The 21374-nt window shown below is 39.9% G+C and overlaps 1 long non-coding RNA gene across 2 annotated transcripts in view; it reads right to left on the reverse strand.

The window, feature by feature from the left end:
• Nucleotides 1–21374, reverse strand: part of LOC142826938 (uncharacterized) — a 39139-nt gene that overhangs the window by 16639 nt on the left and 1126 nt on the right. For both annotated transcript variants that reach the window (XR_012901224.1, XR_012901222.1), the window contains exon 2: nt 75–240. This is a non-coding gene — a long non-coding RNA (uncharacterized LOC142826938). The remainder of the gene's footprint in view (nt 1–74; nt 241–21374) is intronic.

Here is a 21374-nt window from a genome sequence, read left to right on the forward strand (position 1 = left end):
TGTGTTCCATCACTGAGGTGACAGAGGAACACCTAGCCTTGTACTGGCATGCCAGCTGGTCTCAGGAAGCCTACCTCTGCTCCTGGTCAGTGGCCCGCTCCCGATGCTCCTCCTCAGACCCCAGGATGAGGGACTGCAGGCAGGACATCTGCTCCTACGTCTGGTCCTTAAGAGTTCTCTTCCTCCAGTGGATCCCATAGAGTGGGGTAGATGGATGTGCCAAGCTCACAGCTGGCCCAGCTGGGAAGAAAAGTTACAAGGACAGTCATCCCAGGGGTTACTGACTATGAAGCCTAGCTCTAATCTCTCAGTTGACACCAAAAGTCTTGAACTAGTTGTGAACTAGCATTGAAAGCTCTGTGCCCTATATAGTGTGACAAACACTTTATTTGTAAAGTATTAGAATTGTATCAAAACACCTTGTGCCTACTCACAAAACAGCATCAGCATTTTGTACATAATGGAGCATAACAAATGTCTTTTGTGGATGAACGATATCGATTCTTAGTGACAGCAACATTACATTCCCCACACATTATCCCCTCTTTACTTATACTCCTGCGAAAAAATAGAATATGTGATGAAAAGAGGATAGGAAAAATGCCAAATAGGATATATTGTCACAGGTTCCTGACAAACTCTTAAACTCTGTGCCTAAGCCTATCATATGATGCATAAGAGCTGTCAGTGTGTTAGAAGGCCAGCCAAAAAAGGACAATGGTACCGTGGGAAGCATCTGTCAAGATTAAGTTCCTCAGCTGTACTTTCTCAGTACTCTTGACATCCTAACAATCCAGCTAGACTACCTGATGTCCTGCCCTGCTTGATGGGCTAATAAAGCCAGCCAACTGGTTCTTAAAGTTAGCAGCAACAGAAGCTTGCTTGCTGCTAAATGCACCTACTCACAGACTCTCTCCTTGAACTTCTCTCTCCAAGCTCATCTTCTGCTTTTTCTCCTCATCTCCAGCCTAGATCTTGCCCTGTATCCAGTCTTGTTCCAATCCTTTTCCAACCTTGCTCTTGCCTCAGAACCAGACCTTCTCCTGCCTACCCTGAAGCTGGTAATGTGGTTCTGACTCCCACTGCGACTCAACCATTGGTGCTGACATTTGGATGCTGACTTATGTTTTGACCATTAACTCTGACTCATGACTCTGATTCTGCCTGCACCAGTGGCTCTGGCATTTGAACTTCAACTACTAGGCCTGACTCTTGTGCCACCCACTAAGCTTGACTTCCTATGACCTGATCTGCTGATACCATTTAATTGATAAAGAAGCAAAGAAAATGGAGCCAATATTCTGTTGAGGACAAGGCACAAATCTCCAAAGTTTACATCATTTTGTCTGTCTGAGTACACCAAGGACAAGTAGGGAAGACTTCCCAAACAGTGTGTGTGCCACGAGTCTTAAGTCTACTTATTGTGTGGTTGAAAGAACACTGCTTTTTAAAAAGTTCTCAGTGAACATTTCTTTAATTCCTCCCAATGCTTCTCAGGCTAATTCTTAGGACTTTGTAACCTTCAGCTTTTACTTTAACTTAAAGTAAAAGCTGGTGGAGTAAATTAAGATTAATATTTCTGGAGAGTTGGTCTAAGTCTTTCTGACATCTCACTGACTTCTCTCACTAAATGTAGACAAAATATAATTCAACCACACAATCTTTGTCTACCATGGAGAATTTCTGTTTCAGTGTAACTCTGAGAAAATATTACAGACCCTTTCTGCATGATTTCCATTTTACGGAGAGTATTTCTCTAATTCCCTTTGACGTTAGTTTACTGAAATGTCTTAGAAGAGCTGAAGAAAAAAAAGTCCAAAGGAGTCCCATTTCACTTAGTGCCCATGTAACCTCCTCTATCATTTCAACCTGCTCTGGGTAGTTATCCCTGCACTGTCTTATAATCAATATTTCATTGACAGAAAGTAAGAAAGTTTCCTAGCAGTAAAATTATTTGGGAGTATGTTCCTGCGTATTTACTTCACTGGATTACAAAAGGACTAGTGACAAAACCTGCATTGTGGTGATAATGGAAGGCAGAGTACAGTACTTATCCTTATGAAACACAATGAGCATAAAAAGAAATGAATTTTCTATTGAGTCTATAGTACAGAATTTCCAAAGATGTTTCATGCTGGAAATTGCTATAGACAATGTGTAATCTAATGGCAAAATGAATGATTGAAACAGCAGGAATTCATAAATCCCCAGCTATGCTGTCAACCATCAGCTATTCATGACAGACACAATTGAGACTAATCAACTCAATGTTGAGACAGCAGCAGGGTAGGAAGTTATTCTGCAGAAAATGTATGCTGATAAAGCGGTCAGACATGAAATCAAGACCCTTGAACTAGAAAAGAAATATCCATAGTAGGAGAGTTCTAATAACCTGCTAGAATCTTGTAACGGATCTTCATGCAGGAGTACCCATCCCTTTGCTGGCAAAAGCAGCAATTCTGTATCTAGAAAAGTATAACGAAGTTGTGGCCAAAGTGTTAAGTTCAGTGTGTAACTCCTGATTGATAGAAACAAATAGCACACTTGAAACAAAATTTAGAGAATTAGCAAATGACAGAAATTGCAATGACACAAAAAGATGAAGGAAGCCACAACTGTGCTTTGAATTTGACCATCAAAATTCTGATCCGGTGAGGGCTCTAAATGTCACTGCTAGAGCTCAGGTAAGAGTGGAGTTCTTAACAGAGGAAGGAGTGGAGGAGCGAGAGACCAAGAATGGAGAAACTAGGAAGAAAACCTAGAAAAGCAGATGTGTAAAGCAATTGATGAGTTTTAGAATTTATTCGCTAACACTGAAGAGAGAATTGCCAATTAACTTGATCCAGTTTTGTGAAAATCCATGAGCAAGGCTTTAGTGGCTGTGTAGCTGGGTGTTTGGTACTCTGTGCTTCTTGAACTACCGATATTTGTTTCCTCGTTTGGCCCTAAGGTCTTGAGTGAGAAAAGTTCCATGACTGCATGCTGTGGCTGTGACTTAGCTGGGCCAAGTGCCTCCAGCCAAGCACAATAAGGCCTTGTCTACACTGGCAAGTTTTGTCACCAAAAATGCCTTTGTTGGTTACGAAACCCAGAGAGCATTTACATTGCAACAAAACAAAAGTAGCAAAAACATTCAATTTCACTGACAAAAAACTTCCACCTCCACGAGGGACTTGTGTGTCTCCTACTCCTTTTACTGTTGACAGTCATGTAGTATGTACTACAGTAGGCTTTTTTGGTTGAGTTTATTGAACTCCAGCATGTTTTCCACAATGGCCGATTAGCCACATAAACAAGTGCTTTGAACTCCGCTTTGCTGCAGCCACATAAACAAGTAAACAGATGTGCCCCTTCTATCTGCAAGCTCCGGGAGCTTTAAAATCCATTTCCTGCTGTCTGGCCAATTGTGTTGTGGTCCTCAGAGCTTCTTCTCTGGGAAAAAGGAGTGGGTATCGTTCAAGATGCTGTCCTGCTTGGAGTTCCCCCAAGCTTTTGGATCTTATCAGTGTGTGCAATGAAGAATCAGTGCAATCACAACTGCAAGTGACCCATAGGCACTGGGACCCAAGCTGTCACATTTTTCAAGTCCTTTGTGCAAAGGCATATGATTAAGATACCCTACAATTGACTAACTCCCGCCATTTTATGAGTTTTAAATTTCAATCTTTCTAAGTGCCCTAAAATCTGAATGGCTACTCTGATTGCTTGGAAATCTGCCTCCTAGGATGCAGAGAAGTACAAGTGATCCAAATGTGGGTTCATTTCATCAAGGTATCCCTGAGTTACTGGCTGCTCCCCAACCCTGTTTCCTTCTGTTCTGTTAAACAGTGAGGTACCAGGTGTGTCTGGATGAATCACAGTAAACTTCATTGAGCCAGAAGGTTGTGAACTAACCCCAGCCTCAGTTAACATAACTAAGTACAAGTCAATCACAACCCCATCAAACAAAAGGAGGTTTGGAATAGATGCCTGAAGGATACCACAATTTGTGAGTCATGGACCATGGCATTTGGTTTGATGAGAACTTAATCAGTTTGCGGCAGGAGGGGGGTTATTAGGCATGTGAATGCTTCATGGGCAGGGACCAGTATTAGGAGGAGAGAGAAGAAATTAAGAGAGGTGTAGGAGGAGGAGAAAGGGATTATGGGAAGGTAGATAAATGAGTATGAAGAGTAGGGGAGAAAAAGATTGGGGGTTCAGGTGAGGCAGGCATAGCACCAGAAGCTCTTCCAGTGCACCCTTAACTCTCTGAGGGTACGTCTACACTACAGCGCTAATTCGAACTAACTTAGTTCGAATTAGTTAATTCGAACTAACCTAATTCGAACTAATGCATCTAGAACTAAAAACTAGTCGAATTAGCGTTTTGCTAATTCGAACTAGCATGTCCACATTAAGTGGACCCTGAAACGGGCTTAAGGATGGCCGAAAGCAGTGCCGGCAGGGCATCACAGGAGGACTTAGAGCGTGGAGATGCTGTCTCAGGCTAGCCGAGGGCTGCGCTTAAAGGGACCCGACCCCCAGCCCGGACAGACAGTTCTCAGGGGTGCCCTGCTTGCAAACCAGTCCTGGCTTGGAGTGCCCGGAGTGCCCACACTGGGCACATCACAGCACTCAGCCATCAGTCCGGCTGCCCTTGCCGCAGGCTGCCATCTGGAAAGAGGGGGCAATTGGGGGGGCTGCAGGAGAGCTTCCACCCCCAGAAGCCCGCAGAGCCAGCCCAGTCCTCCCCATCGGGGGCTCGTACCCCATTCCTCCCTCACCTCCTTCCACTTACCCTTCCCTAGCCCCTCTCCTTGATGTACAAAATAAAGGACAATTGTGTTCAAAAATGGAATCTGTCTTTATTGAACAAAATTGGGGGAGACTGGGAAAAGAAGGTGGGAGAGGGGAAGAGAGAGGGTGGGAGAGGGGAGGGCAACTACAATGATCAGGGGTTGGGAACAGGTCCCAGATGAAGAGAGGCTAAAGAGACTGGGACTTTTCAGCTTAGAAAAGAGGAGACGGAGGGGGGACAGGATAGAGGTCTCTAAAAGCAGGAGCTGGGTGGAGAGGGTGCATACAAAAAAGTTCATCATTTGTTCCCATAAAGCAGGATTAGAGGACACGAAAGGAAAGGAATGGGTAGCAGGCTTCAAACTAGTAACAGAAAGTTCTTCTTCACAAAGCAAAGAGTCAACCTGTGGAACTCCTTGCTGCAGGAGGCTGTGAAGGCTAGAACTGGAACAGAGTTTAAAGGGATGTGAGATCAAGTGATGGAGGTTGGGTCCATGGAGTGCTATTAGCCAGGGGGTAGGAGTGGTGTCCCTGGCCAAGGTTTGTGGAAGGCTGGAGAGGGATGGCACGAGACAAATGGCTTGGTCACTGTCTTCGGTCCATCCCCTCCAGGGTCCCTAGGGTTGGCCGCTGTCGGCAGACAGGCTACTGGGCTAGATGGACCTTTGGTCTGACCCAGGACGGCCATTGTAAGCTCAGGGCTCAGGGTCGGGGGTCTCAGTGGACCCCCTTGATTTTCATGCACACCTGCTCCTGGGTGGCCAGGCTGGCAGCTCTCTTGCCCTAGCCGGCCACTTTCCTGTGCCTAGTGCAGAGATCGTGGACGAGGTCCACGATGTCCCCACTAGCCCAGGCGGGTGCCTGCCTCTTGCGGTCCCAGGCAAGCTCCTGGGAGCCGCCAGCCTGGTCCTGGGAAGAGGCGGAGGGCTGGGGGGCATCAGGTGGCTGGCTCGAGCTGTGCCAGGTGCAGGGTCTGTCGGCTGGGTGCTGGCAGGTTTGCACCTGGCACGGGCACTGTAGCCAGCCCGTGACCCTTTAAGGGGTCCGGGGCCAGGAGGGGGGCAGACGAGTTTCCCTGGTGTTGGCCAGAGTGGCCACCAAGGAAAGCTGGGGAGGGCTAGCCTCCCACTAGTTCGAATTAAGGGGCTACACACCCCTTAATTCGAACTAACTAGTTCGAACTAGGCTTAATCCTCGTAAAATGAGGTTTTCTTAGTTCGAACTAAGCGCTCCGCTAGTTCGAATTAAGTTCGAACTAGCGGAGCGCTAGTGTAGCGCCTATGAAAGTTAGTTCGAACTAACGTCTGTTAGTTCGAACTAACTCTGTAGTGTAGACATACCCTGAATTTCTCATGCCTTATCTCTGCTGCTTCTCTAGCATGCCAATTTTGCACTCAAACACATCTAAACTTCCAGCTAGCATACAATGGCTAGCACTAACAGCCACAGAGACAAATGGAGAAAATATAGCCGTGAGTGCTATGAGAATTAATCCTTAAGGAAACAAGTACTGCACTTAAAGACTTTCAGTTTCTTAAATCCTTTGGCAGTGTCTTCCCAAACATAGCAATAGGATTTTGCTGATAATCCAGTCACAGTGGCTTTAGGGTAGTGAAGTTTTTTCCATATTAAAAATTATTAAGTACCACCTACAGACAACTATGTCTCTAAAGAGGCTGGGTGGTCTTGCTATTTTGTCCATTGCAAAGGAATGGCATCAAACTTGGTTTCCATGATCTGATTGCAGAGCTTATGGCAAGGAAGTCCAGGAGGTCAATTTCAGAATGCACTGACCATGATTAGAGTTTTTGTAATTACAAGAACTTCATTATTATTATAAAAAAAAGAGCAACAGTATAACATTATTATTATTATGCAGGTGTGCATTATCAATATTTAACCTGCAGGCAGTTCACTGTAATCAGATTTTACCTGAATAAAAAATGGTAAGGGGTAGACATACAGATGACTTTTCCCAGGCCCCATACACCTCCCTTCTTCCCTTCCACCTAGGGCTAGCCCTACTGGCAGGATTGATCTCCTGGTACCTGTTTCTCAGGACAAGCCATCACATCAACAGCAGAAAGGCAACCCTGGGGTCACATGTTCTTTGGGCAGGCAGCATTTTCTGGTATGTATTGGAAAATTGGAATCAACAATGCCACCATCATCACAGAAAAAATCAAATGTGGACTAGTTCTTGCCAGAAGTAAACACAAGGCTAGATTCCCAAGCGGGATTTGGACATCTAATTGCTCTTTTAAATGCCCAAGTCCAACATTTGGGTGTTCTTGTCATTCACAACTACTACTAAGCTCTATCTGTAAAGTCCAAAAGGGGTAACCGTGTTAGTCTGTATCTGCAAAAAACAAGAGGAGTTCTGCAGCACCTTAGAAACTAACAGATTTATTAGGGTAGCCTTCCTTCCACAAAATATTTTCAAAAGCCGATTACAAAGGCAGACAACTAAATTGGAGATCATTTACAATTTCAGTACAATTTAGGATTGAATAAGGATCTTTACTGGTTAACGCACTACAAAGGCAATTTCCCCTCTTTTGATATTCACTCCTCTACACCAAATGCTGTGACTGAGTCACTATCACCCTGACCTAGAGTCATTAAACCAATATATATATCCTTTCCTCTGTAACTTCCACTCCAGTTCAACTGATGAAGTGGGTTTTACCCGCAAAAGCTTAAAGCCTAATAAATCTGTTAGTCACTAAGGTGCCACAGGACTCCTCGTTGTTTTTCCTATATTCTGTAGGGGTGCATCTACACTGCACCTGGAGCTCAAAATAAGCTACGCAATTTGAGCTACACAACTTGCATAGCTTATTTTGAGTTAATTTCACAATAGCTTATTTTGAAATTTGGCGCTGTCCACATAGCACTTATTTCAGAATAAATCACTAGTCTGAAACATCCCTTACTCCTCATGGAATAAGTGCTACATTGTACTGCATTTTGCTTCAGCTACCCCAAACTAACACGGCTACATTTCTATCACTCTTCATGGAATAGAGAGCCTGTTTTGTTTCAAAATAGAGGGCATGCTCAAAAGACGTGGAATAACTATTTTTGGGTATCTCTGGTATCCTGAAATAGCACTGCAGTGTAGATGTAGCCTAGGTGCTTAAATTTACACCATAGTTCCTACATTTCTGCCTGTGGGTATACAAGAAGCTGCTTCAGTTCTTAGTTGCATGGCCCTTAACTCACACCTCAATCTCTGACATGATTTTCAAACTAGGCATTCCCCTGCTTTTCTCACTCATATCTAAATTGCTCTTGGGAATCTGTCCCATACTGCCTGCAAGCTGTAATGAAAATTATAGAGCTATAACTGTTCAGAAACTAGCTCCTTCCCCATCCCCAGAGGACATAATCCTTGTAAATTTCATAGTTTTTCTCCCCCCAATGAATAATTTACTAAACCAAATACAGAAAAAGACCAGGTAATGGATAATAAATGATGCAGTAGATTTGATACCCTTTTCTTCCCCTCAAATAATACTGAAGAAAGAAAGAAAGAAAGAAAGAAAGAAAGAAAGAAAGAAAGAAAGAAAGAAAGAAAGAAAGAAAGAAAGAAAGAAAGAAAGAAAGAAAGAAAGTTTCACTACTCAGAGTGCTCTGTTCCCGCAAGTATTTCAGGTTCCGCTGTCACAGAAGATTACATGGTGATTTTTCTCCCATTTATAATTTCTGTAAATTTCATGTGTGTAATGTATTTAGATATGCTGTGCTTTTTTATCAAGACTATAACACTATGAAGGATAAAAATAACACTAGTCAGTGTATGCTATAATCACCTACAAATGTGCATAGTCATGCACTATTGGCTAATTGGCACATGAATATATCTTGACCCTTTAACGTACAAATTTTGCTTATTATATCAAATGTTTTGAAAGTACAAAATTCACAGCTTATTTGGTATAATTACTTTCAGAAGCTTATGCAAATATTTCTAGAAATCAACAAATGAGAGGGAGTGTTTAATTGTAGTGTGGTAGTAAAATATACTTGTGAATCTAAATCTATAAAGTAGTAAAATTACATTCCTCCCAATAAACTCAGCAAGCGTCATGCAAATAAACACATTTCTAAACACAGAATCTTTTTTGTGTTTATTTCTTAGAGTGTTTTGTAAATTAATTACCTTTACATATTTAATCATTGAAAAAATAGGCAGCAATTTTTTATCTCACTGTCCTTCTTGCAAAGTCTAATTCTGATTCAGAAACAAAGGGACAGGTCTGAAATCAATTAGACTAGTTACGGAGTAAAATGCTATTCAATACTAAAAAGAATATTATAATGATTTCTTCTTTGCCTATAGAAACCCTTGGGCAGCATGTACTAAGAATTAAGCATCAAACAAATCACTAGTGACTTAAAGTTCTGTGGGAAGCCTCTTAGGAGTTTGATTGGAAAACGAACATAGTTGATTTTCCTGTACAGAGGAAGGATAATTTCTGGTTAGAGTTTTTCAAACAATAATTTCCAAATTCTGGATTACAACTGCCATGGGATTCCTATGCGTGAGATGAAAGGTTTTAGAAAGACAAGATGATTGAGGTAATATCTTTTATTGGACCAAATACTTTTCTTGAAAGAGACAAGTATACTAGTTACACAAACTCTCTCTCAAGTCTGCACCTATATGTCTTCCCCTTGAGTATTTCAGAAAATATTAAAATTTAAGTTAATTAAAGAGAACATACATTTTGCACACAACTATCAAATTGCAGGCTCAGAAGAGTAACACCCACTGTATGTTTTAGAGAGTTTATTTGATCAAGAATGTCTTCTAAACAGTAAGGCTACGTCTACACTGGCAAGAATTTGAGCAAATACTTTTAAGGGAAGAGTTTTTCCGTTAAAAGTATTTGCGCAAGAGAGCGTCTACACTGGCATATGCTTTTGCGCAAGAGATGTGCTTTTGCGCAAAAGCATCCGTGCCAGTGTAGACACTCTCTTGCGCAAGAAAGCTCTGATGGCCATTTTAGCCATCGGGCTTTCTTGCGCAAGAAATTAACGTTGCCTGTCTACACTGGCCTCTTGCGCAAGAGTACTCTCCACCTACATACTTTTCAAAAAGCCTTCTAATTTTTTATGCCAGCAGCAAATCACCACCTCCCTAGAACAAGTCGGAAGCAAGGTAAAAATCTTTGACTTGAGGGATGACGCTCTAAAATATCTCCATGGTGGTACTGGAGTACTGCAACTTGCTTGAGGTACCCATCTCTCCACTTCCTTTTCTCAGAGTTGCTCCTGAGGGCCATGGAAGTTAAACATTGCCAAGTTCAGGGACTTCAGTTCTGAGGAGACTTTCCATGAGCCATGCAAATGCTGGCAGAGGAATCCATACTTCCCCATTCCCTCAACTGCATAGTGGTTGTAGCCCTCAAGATATTAGGAAAGCCAAACATCTAAAGAATCAAGTGAAGGAGAAGAATGTTTTATCTTATGAATGCTCTGTACAGATTCTTTGTTGATGCCTTTAAGTCATTTCATATTCTCACTAATTACATTTAATTGTAATTGTGCACCTCCTGAGCAGCAGTAGGGTCATACAAACATGTGCACTGCTAAATTCTCAGTGATTTAGTGCTAGCATATCAGGAAAAAAAAAACCTTAGATGAACTAGTTTACATTTTTCCACTACATATCTTTTCTATATATACTGTTTTTTATTCTTTCAACAGGGAAGTCAAATGGTTGAATAGCTAAACATTTAAACAAATGGAGCTATGTCTCTAGAGCTCCAAGTGGTGCTCATTTCTGAACAACCTAAAAGCTTTCCATCAGCAAAACTAAAACATTTTCGTGTTCACATTAACTCACCTGCCCTTGCCTTACAAAATAAGCTTAGTAACCCTTCAGCCAATTTTGCTAGTTAATGTTAACTATGTATAACGTATGTTTAAGTTTTATGCATATCAGGGTGCTGGATACTCTATCTAGGAATATGACTAGTGTACAATTGTCCACCCCCAAATCATGAAACTGCAAACTGGTGGTGCTGGAACCATTTTTATGGTGGGGGTGCTCAGCTGCACTCCCTGCACTTACCCCTGTCTGCAGCCTTCAGTGCCTCAGGATGAGGCCAGAACTGGAATGATCATTTAGCAGACTGCAGGCCCCAGAATTTCAGCCATTCACTCCTGTAATCTATTCATAACTTCTATGAACTGAGTTACTGAAGTTCTAAAATAATGATTTGAAGACTTCAAATTACAGGGACTCCCCCCGTTTACAGTAATTTAAACCTGTGAGTGAGGAGGGTACCATGCTGAAGAGAAAGCCAATTAAAAAAAAAATCCCACAGAGTTTCTATCAATCTGATGCCAGAAAAATGCCTTTGACACTCCAAATATGGGTGATCAGTTAGAACATGAACATGGGGATACAGCCCACTAACTAAATACCTGCTAATGAATTCTCTGTAGGAACTCATAACCATTGGAGATATTTGCTGAGATCATCAACAGATCTTCTACCTGTCATTGTAGGCAGTTCCATCAAGCTATCTCTTCCATAAACTTAAACTCAGGGTACATCTAGATTACATCCAAGGAACGTGACTTCTTTCCCGAAAAAAATTTTGGAAAAGCAGACATGTTTTTTCGGCATCCCTGTAAACCTCGTTTTAAAAGGAAGAAAGGATGTTCCAAAAGAGGTTTTTTTCTGACATTTAGCCCCATATTGGAAATGCCTCTTTCAGAAGAAAAGCGAAAAAAGATATGCAAATTGAGAACCACAATTTGCATATCTTTTTTTCTGACTTTTCTTTGTAGTATATAGACAGCCTCAGTCTTGAAGACAGTTATGTTCCTTGCCACTACTGCTCCCATTGGAAAGCTATTCCAAAATTTCATCTAATTTCAAGCCTAAATTACATAAGTTTATTTCATTTGTTCGTGTGTCCATATTGGCACTTAAATAACTGCATTCCATCCCTGATATTTATCCCTCTCGTGTATTTATAGAGAGCAATCATATCTCCCCTCAGTCTTCTTTTTGTTAAGCTATTCAAACTAAACTCTTTGAGTCTCCTCTCAAAGTAGGTTTTCCATTCTTCTGATCAGTCTAGTAGCCCTTCTCTAGTTTGAATTCATCTTTCTTAAACATGGGAGACCAGAATTGCACACAGTATTCCAGATGAGGCCTCATCAGTGCCTTGTACAATGTCAATAATAGTTTCCTACCTCTACTGGAAATACCTTGCCTGATGTGTCATAAGACTGCATTAACCTTTTCTGCAGCTACATCATATGAGTTGCTCATAGTCATCCTGTGATCAACCAATACACTCTCTTCTTCTTTTCCTTTTCTGTTGCTTTCAGTTGATATAAGCAGGAAGAAAGGCGACACAGAGCACAGCTTGGTCATGGCTATCTCTTCTGCATGTCACCTAATTATATCCCCATCCTTGTGGAACACCCCAAATCATCATTGCTGGACCTGCACAGATAGGCTATTGGAGATATCTGAACCTATTCAAGTAAGGGAAGGATTTGCTCCAAATTCTTTATGTGCAATAGGAAACATAAGTGTTTATTAAAAAAGATTATTTAATATACACAATTTGTATACTCCATGCTTGAATCATTTCAATTATTTTGTGTTAGTTAAGTATATTATTTCATGATTATTATTTTGAGAATTTTCACTTTACAATGTTTATTGGTATTTCTGGGCCTTCTTTTCTGAAGGGGTGCATCTAGACTGGTAAGATTTTGCTCAAAAGCGGCCGCGTTTGCGCAAAAACTTTCCAGCTGTCTACACTGGATGCTTGATTTTGCGCAAGAGCACTGACTTTGTAATGTACAAAATCAGTGCTTCTTGTGCAAATACTTTCACAATCCCGCTCGGGAAAAAGCCCTCTTGTGCAAGAATACTTGCGCATGAGGGCTAGTGTAGACAAGGAAGAACTGTTTTGCACAAAAAAGCCCTGATGGCTAAAATGGCGATTAAAATGGCGATTAAAATGGCTAAAATCTAGATGTGCTTTTGCAGAAATACTTTTAACGGAAAAACTTTTCCGTTAAAAGTATTTCCACAAAATCATGCCAGTCTAGATGCAGCCAAGGACTATTGAACATAATTTTTCCAAATCTCTCCCTTTTCCAATGAATGGGTAAACTGTAAATCACATTATTAATAAAACTGTTTAGTTACTTGTCCATATAAATAGAATATTTGGAATACTGATAAGTCCCTATTAAACAAGCAATTAAACCAGTTAACTGAAATGTAGATTTGTGAACTAAAGAACAATGAATGAAATTGATTCCCTGTTAACACTGAAAAAACCAGTACAATCTTATTTACTCACTGTTTCCTGAAACAATTGTTAGCTCATATATTAGTTCAGTAAACTTAATGTGTTACTAATTACTTTGCAATAAAGCAAAATCTCCTTGTCATGTCACATCAGTTTTATGTTTAGGAAAGGAGTGAGGAAAATGTCTTACTAAACAACCCCTCCCAGTCATTAAGTACTGCTAAAATAGCTATGATGCTTATTGATGTGTCTTGTGACTTATTACAGCTATGTAAATACATTAAAAGAAATCAATGAAAATAAACATGAATACAGAAGTAAAACAATGAACTCTATGTATGATTTCTTGTGTTCACTTTGAAATTGTGTTTTTTCTGAATAAATTTACAAGCACAATATCTGCACATACAAATTTTCCATCATCTGGAGAAAGTAATGTTAAATTCAGAGTATATGGGTGTGTGCTGGACCCTGATTAGAAGAATTAAATTATTTTGACCAAGAAACTGAAACATATCTAATTCAAATTAAAAAGCATCTAGTCTTTATTGTCAAGTACTAAATATGAGATATAGACAAAAAAACAGGGGTATCCAATTGTATAACAAGTAATTTACTTAAATAATATAGAACCAATACATCTGAGAAGGTTGTAAGCAGATCATTGACAATTCATGACTGGAAAGAGGCCACAGGTGAAATTTTCAAGCTCCACCAGTAGACTTACACAGCTCCCATTAATTTCTGAGGTAGGTGTATGGATAGCTCTCTATTAAAAAAAATAAAACAAAAATAAAACAAAAACCTCAGGCTCTGTAATTAAGCTTTTTGAAGGGAGTTGGATTGCTCACATTGATTGACTTCCCACAAATATTTCCCAAATATTTTCTGACTTACTGGAGTGCTTGAAATACTTCGATACTTTCGAATCATAAGATATTCTAATACCTGCTAGAAAGGATGGAGGTTTCATTGGTTAGGGTCTTCAATCCAGAATCAATTCCCAACTTTATCCATAGATTTTCTGGGTCAACTTGGATTCTGTGTCTCTGTTCTCTGTCTGTTAAATGGGTATAATACTTTTTTTTTAAGTTACAGGGTTGTTGTGTGAATAAATGCATTGAAAACATAAGAAGGTCAGACAGCATAGTAGTTGGGGACAATGTTGTGCATAAACTAGGTAAGTGTCAGGTCTGATGTAATTGTCCATCCCCAGCAAAGTGCTAATGATGACCATTGCATTTTATACTTGCTAGCACTGGATTGAATATGGCTAGTTATGTCCTAATCCAAATCCCCTTTTTAGTCAATAAAAAAGGCCTTCTGATTTATGTGGAGATTGGATTAAGCTGCAAATGCAGCAGCAATCATAGTAAATCATTTGTTCTCTCCAGCATCTTTCTGTATCTAGGTGTCTCTATATTTCCAACTACAGTATACTAAACCAATAGTGGATTACTACATTTGACAGCATTTTCCCTAACTCACATCTATTACTCCACTGACTATAGAAACACTTCATCATAATCCCATGATGAATGTGATAGGCTTGAATTTAGAAGTTAAATTAAATTAGAAATTAAAATGTTATCAAAACATAGAATAAGGTATAATTTTTTCAACCCCCTTAAAAGTTACACTATAAAAAGTATCCTTAAAATTAATGATTGTTAATTTGCATCATGAGGGGGAAATGAAGGGGCAATTAACTTTCCTCTCAGAAAATATCTCAAGGTACATAAATCAATGCCTCATAAATGATAGCCAGCCTACCCACTCCATTAGTTGCAATTAAATTTCTCTGCCCCTAAGAAAGGGAGGAAGAAAAGAGGATTAGAACACATGTACCAAACTACCAAAAGAACTCCCAAATCAAAGATCAAAATTCAAAAAGATTATAGCATCTCATGGTGTGAAAGCCATGATATTAGCATCTTTCCCCCAACTATCATATATATGATTCTACTGTGCCAATTACTAAAATGTGCAAAATCCTGGGATAGAAAATAAACAGACTCTAGGAAAAATGGAGTTCCCATTGATCCTACCATTTCCATTTGAAGTAGTTCAAACAGTGGCTTTGTTACTAGTCTCTGGCAGTTTGATAGCTCTCTAAGGAAAGAGTAGCACATTTAATGAATACCTCTTAAAAGTTACAGTTCTGCCAGTGTGCTTCAAGAATGGAAACCGGTTTCTGACTAGCTATACTCATGAGGCTTTAAAGTAATGTTTGATGGGAGTGAATTGTGAAGATATCACTACTGGCAAATTCCTCCCCTAAAGGCTTTGTTCTTTACTGAGTTAAACAGTGCTTATTCGGAACTTTTAAATAAATTAATAAGGAACAAAGCACTTCATTTGTATATTGCAAAAAAGTTTGTGTTCCCCCCTCAAATATTGTATTTAATTTCAAATATCTGAGACTCACTTTGCACATGAGAATACTATAAGCAGATATGTTCTCTCTGCTCAATTAAGTGCACCAAAACTAGCAGCGTACATATTATATCATGGATGGTAGCGTGGGCTAACCAAAACAAGACAAGCCTGCCCAAGCCCCTGAATCCGTGTTCAAGTGGCTAGCCTGTGCCACCCGTACTGTTGTATTTAAGTGTACTAACTTAGCAGAGTTAGAACTCATCTGTGTGCTTAGAGTAGGAAGCACATTCCGAGCTTCAATATAGGCTTAGCCAAAGAGTGTTAACCAGCACTTTATCAGTTGCAGTTGTGGTTAATGTTGAAATGCTACTTTGTAAAATAGTACTTTGTTTAGGTGGTCTCATTTAGGTTTCTTAGGGCTGAAATTGTCAACTGTTCTCACCTGCTCAGAGGTGATTTTATGAATCTTTCAGAAGTATTTACAGGGTGTTTACATTTGATACATGCCACTATTACCCAGTCAGTGGTTTTCTGCATACATAAAATCCAGTGTGGGGTGGGGGGAGGGGGGACGTTGATAAGATTCTGGACAAATTTAGCCTATTTTATGGCAATCTAAAGTACAAATCATGATTAAAGAATATAGCTGAAGACATTTTGAAGATATGAATACTCTAATGGATTTTATGATCAAATTCTTTGCTCAGACTAACCCTTGAAACATGGACCTGCTCATGTATGGCATAGATTATTTTCCACGAGGATTCAAAAAACCACCACCACCACACAACAACTATCTGATAGAGATTTCCTCTATTTTATAAGATTCCTGCTCAAAAGCCTCTATTAATTACAGTTGTGATAATACCACATTCAGATTAAAATATTATGTGTAGAAAAAGGCAAAGCCAAAAATATTAGTGACTTATAAGTCAAAAGCCATAGCTTGAACTGCCCCTAGAAACCAATGGGCAACCAACACCGATATCAGAGTATTAGTGTCATGTGAGAAACTTGATTTAGTAAGCCACATATTCTGGCATAGAATCATAGAACACTAGAACTGGAAAAGACCTCAAGAGGTTATCGAGTCCAGTCCTCTGCCCTCATGGCAGGACCCAGCGCCATCTAGACTATCCCTGATAGATGTCTATCTAACTTGCTCTTAAATATCTCCAAAAATGTAGATTCTATAACCTCCCAAGGCAACTTATTCCAGTGTTTAACCACCCTGACCGTTAGGAAGATTTTCTTAATGGCCAACCTAAACCTTCCTTGCTGCAGTTTAAGACCATTGCTTCTTGTCCTATCATCACAGGCCAATTTTTCTCCCTCCTTCTTGTGACATCTTTTTAGATACCTGAAAACTGCTATCATGTCCCCCCTCTGTCTTCTCTTTTCTAAACTAAACAATACCAATTCTTTCAGTCTTTCCTCCTAGGTCATGTTTTCTAGGCCTTTGATTATTCTTGTTGCTTTTCTCTGAACTTTCCCCAATTTCTCCACATCTTTCTTGAAATGTACTGGACACAGTACTCCTACTGAGGCCTAAACAGTGCAGAGTAAAGCAGAAGGTGATGAGGGTGGGATACCTGTGCTGCCTTCAGCAACAAAAGAAATAGAAGTAGAAGTCAATGTAAGAAAACAAACTTTTTTTTGCTGTTCTGGAATGTGGGGGTAAGAACTGCTACATTGTGCAAACTAAAGACTAAAATCAGTGGAGCCCAGAGGCTGAAGATGATGTGATGGAGGAAGAGTGCTCTATTTTGACATAAGTGCTGTGTAGATGCTCCCTATTTTGAAATAAGCTATTTCAAAATATGGTATGCAATTGATGTAGCTCAATTTGCATAGCTTACTTCGAGTTATACCCTGCAGTTTAGATACACCCTGATAGTCCTAAAAATATCATTGTGGACAACTGATCTCTGTCTGTCATGAGGAGGAAATCATCGAGGTGAACAACCAGTGTAACTCTACTTACTCTATACCTAGACTGATAAGGGCCTAAAAAATAATTGTGGGATCTGGTAACCCAGGACTATCTTGCCGCACCCTTTGCCCTCCTCTTAACAAAAAATGGAAATTACTATACAAAAACTACACAGATCATAAGAACCAAGTAAAAGGTTTCTGAGTAATAGCATAAGGAATAATTACATTGAGGGAGTGTAAGGCTCTTGAAATTTTTTTCTGCATCTTTTATGGTACAGGGTGTGTATTTATACCAATTTAGAAACAGGATTTAATTGTGCCACAATCCCTTTGTAAATCAGGTAAATATTATCCCAATCATACTTCCAGGGAAAATGAAAGACAGAGAGATGGCAAGTTCAACTTCATGTAACCTGTCCATTGCAGCTTAAGGATGAAAACACCTCAGTCCTCTGTCTCATAATGAAGTCTTTTTACTTGTGTGTTAGTTTTTCCATCTTTAGAACAATGGACAAGTCAAATGGATGTCAAATCTGAAAATGCACCAAGTATCTTCAACTGTAAGGAGACAATTACACCATTATTTCCCAATGTACCCTAACTGGGAAATGGAACTAAAAAATTTGGTGTGGCTAGAATTCTCTGGAGTCTACAGGATTAGACAAAGTGGATTCTTCTAATTTATAACTGTAATTGTATAATTACATTTAGCTACTTCATGATAAATGGTCTGCTCCTTTGTGATGCTGAATCCCCTTTATCTCCACTGAAGTGACTAAAATGCAGATGTGTCCTTCAGTGTTCATTCATCCCTCTGTATTTGTTGTGAGCATAATGCATTTTTTTCCAGTGAGCTCTAACTAGATTGGGATATTCATTATCTTGATCTTATAGCTTAAGGAAACCTTGCTTTACAATGAAGACACTGCAGATTTTGGCATGTATAGAGAGGGAAGTGAATTGGAAAAGACCAGAGATGCAGAACTCTTGTCAAATGTTTCTGACGTGATAGAAGTTGTGAACTACAGCTGCTAATCCAATGAACCAGATGGTATCAATTGTCAAACCAGGTGCAGGAAATAGGGTTGTTAGCTCTCCTGCAAATCAATTAGATCAGCATGAAAAAAAAAATCTATGAATGAAGTTTCCATCAAATAGAACATACCAAAAAACCGTCTAAGGTGCTCATATGGTTTATGAATGATTGATTTTTTGCAAGTGGCAGCTGCTTTTAAATCTCTATTTCTGTGGTGAATAAACTCACAAATCTGTTAACATATAATTGGAAACTGCAGGATCAAATGTTTTGCTTTTTTCTCCCTCATCTTAGAACTACATTAAACTGTGGCATTTGAAAACCAAGAATGTGCTGCCAGACAGCAGCTATTCATGAGTCCTCCTTATTCCCCACAAGAAGTATGAAAGAGGGAGGAGAGGGAAAAGTGGATTTATTTTACTTTAGTATTAACTCCCCTATCCCCCAAAAATGTTTCTATAAATTACACGGTAATATTAGCTAATGAGCTTTGACTGATGCTTTGATATTGCTTTTATGGTACTATACTCTGTCATCTCCCACAGCTATTTCAATGCCTAGGAATAGTACCCATTGATTCAGTGATATTGTATGGAGGGCTGCTAGATTCTCTTCTGAGAGAATGGAACTTATGTACCAGGTCAGGTCAATGTACCATATAGTAGCCAGTTCCAGATGCTTGAAAGGAAACTCTAAGGATCTTTGTCCACAAGGGAGATTTCTTTCTGAAATGTCTCATCAACTAGAGGTGATATGTCTTGAACCATGAATGTTGATCTCCCCTTATTTAATCCTATCTCCTGTAACTTGTTCTCATTGTCCACATGAGTGCTTTTATATGCACACACACATACATACTCTCTTGCTATGTAAGGAACTGACAATAATAGAACAATTACGTTGTGCTTCAGTTGCAATCTGGATTTAAAGTACTTTTAAATGTTTTCTGGCTCAATTGCCGATTTGGGACTTAAGTGACTCATAAACCACATGAGACTGTTTTTCTCGGACACTTTATATATTCAGTAATAAGTGTAAGTCCTCTGGTACAATAAATGATTCAGCACTCTGGACAAAGCAGAAGACTCCAGTTAAAAATGACTTTCTAAATTAAAAATAACAGGAACAATTAGAAAGGTACAGGTATCAATTGCTTTCATGGAATCAGTTGCTTTCTTGGAAGACTTTCAAGAAGAGACATACACATGGGCTAGCTAGATCCACAAAGTCTAGGTATTTTTATTTTCATATGGTGGTCTAACCCAGATGTGGGCAATTAATTGGCAGAGGAGAAGAACACCACTTCCTGCAGCTCTTATTGGTTGGGAATGGTGATGTGTGGCCAATGGGAGCTAAAATTGCCAGTATATGCAGAGGCACAGGTAACTATAGCAGCAGTGGTCCTGCAGGGCTACTGATTCCCCAGGAGCTAACCCTGGGGAAATGATCTGACCTGTGGATCGGTATTTGCCAATCCCTGGTCTAGCCCATGCTGCCACTACTGCCATATACACTACCGGGCTCGTCTACACTGGCCCCTTTTCCGAAAGGGGCATGTTAATTTCACAGGTCGTAATAGGGAAATCCGCGGGGGATTTAAATATCCCCCGCGGCATTTAAATAAAAATGTCCGCCGCTTTTTTCCAGCTTTTAGAAAAGCCGGAAAAGAGCATCTACACTGGCCCCGATCCTCCGGAAAAAAGCCCTTTTCTGGAGGATCTCTTATTCCTACTTTGAAGTTCCTACTTTGAAGTAGGAATAAGAGATCCTCCAGAAAAGGGCTTTTTTCCGGAGAATCGGGGCCAGTGTAGATGCTCTTTTCCGGCTTTTCTAAAAGCCGGAAAAAAGCGGCAGACATTTTTATTTAAATGCCGCGGGGGATATTTAAATCCCCCGCGGATTTTCCTATTACGACCTGTGAAATTAACATGCCCCTTTCGGAAAAGGGGCCAGTGTAGACGTAGCCTACTGGTTTTAGAGTTTAACTTGATGAGAGCTAGCTTGAGTATGTCTACCCAGCCTGGGATTTGCATCCCTTGCTCCAAAAGTACATGTAGCTGAATGGAGACTTAGACCAAAAAGTAATAAAGCTTATAATTTGAAAACAGTTGAAGTTTTTTCCTTAGGGCTGCATCTAGACTGGCAAGTTTTTTCCGCAAAAGCGCCTGCTTTTGCGCAACAACTTACCAGCTGTCTACACTGGCCGCTTGATTTTGTGCAAAAGCACTGACGTTCTACTGTCCGAAATCAGTGCTTCTTGCGCAAATGCTTTGACGTTCCCGTTCGGGCAAAAGCCCTTTTCTGGAAATGTTTTTGTGCAAGAGGGCCAGTGTAGACAGCTAAAAACTGTTTTGTGCAAAAAAGCCCCGATGGCAAAAATGGCGATCGGGGCTTTCTTGCGCAAAAGCGCGTCTAGATTGGCACGGACGCTTTTCCGCAAAAAGTGCTTTTGTGAAAAAGCGTCTGTGCCAATCTAGACACTCTTTTCCACAAATGCTTTTAACGGAAAAACTTTTCCGTTAAAAGTATTTGCGGAAAATCATGCCAGTCTAGATGTAGCCTAGGAGTCTGAGTGAATGTGATATAAATGAAAGACATCAGTATTGTGGTATTTATTAAAATGATCCAAAAAGCTACTTTTTGGAATCCTGAGTAATGGTAGAAGTTAAGCAATAATTCTCTCCTCACAGTCGCAACAGCTTAATGAAAAATTTTATGACAACTCTGAATTGCAATATCTCCTATTTAAAGGGAAAACTCCATACAAAAACACCAGTATCTTCCTCTCACTGTCTCTGGATAATAGATTTGTTCATCAAAATAATTCTTATGATCTGGTTCACTTAACCTTTTCTTTCTGTATCAAGGTGATCTCTCCCAATTTTTCTTTAATGATATTAGGGAAGAGTTTAACATATTACATTTATGAACACTATAAAATTGCACAAAAT

Source organism: Pelodiscus sinensis, chromosome 1, assembly GCF_049634645.1.
Source record: "Pelodiscus sinensis isolate JC-2024 chromosome 1, ASM4963464v1, whole genome shotgun sequence".
Lineage (NCBI taxonomy): Eukaryota > Metazoa > Chordata > Testudines > Trionychidae > Pelodiscus > Pelodiscus sinensis.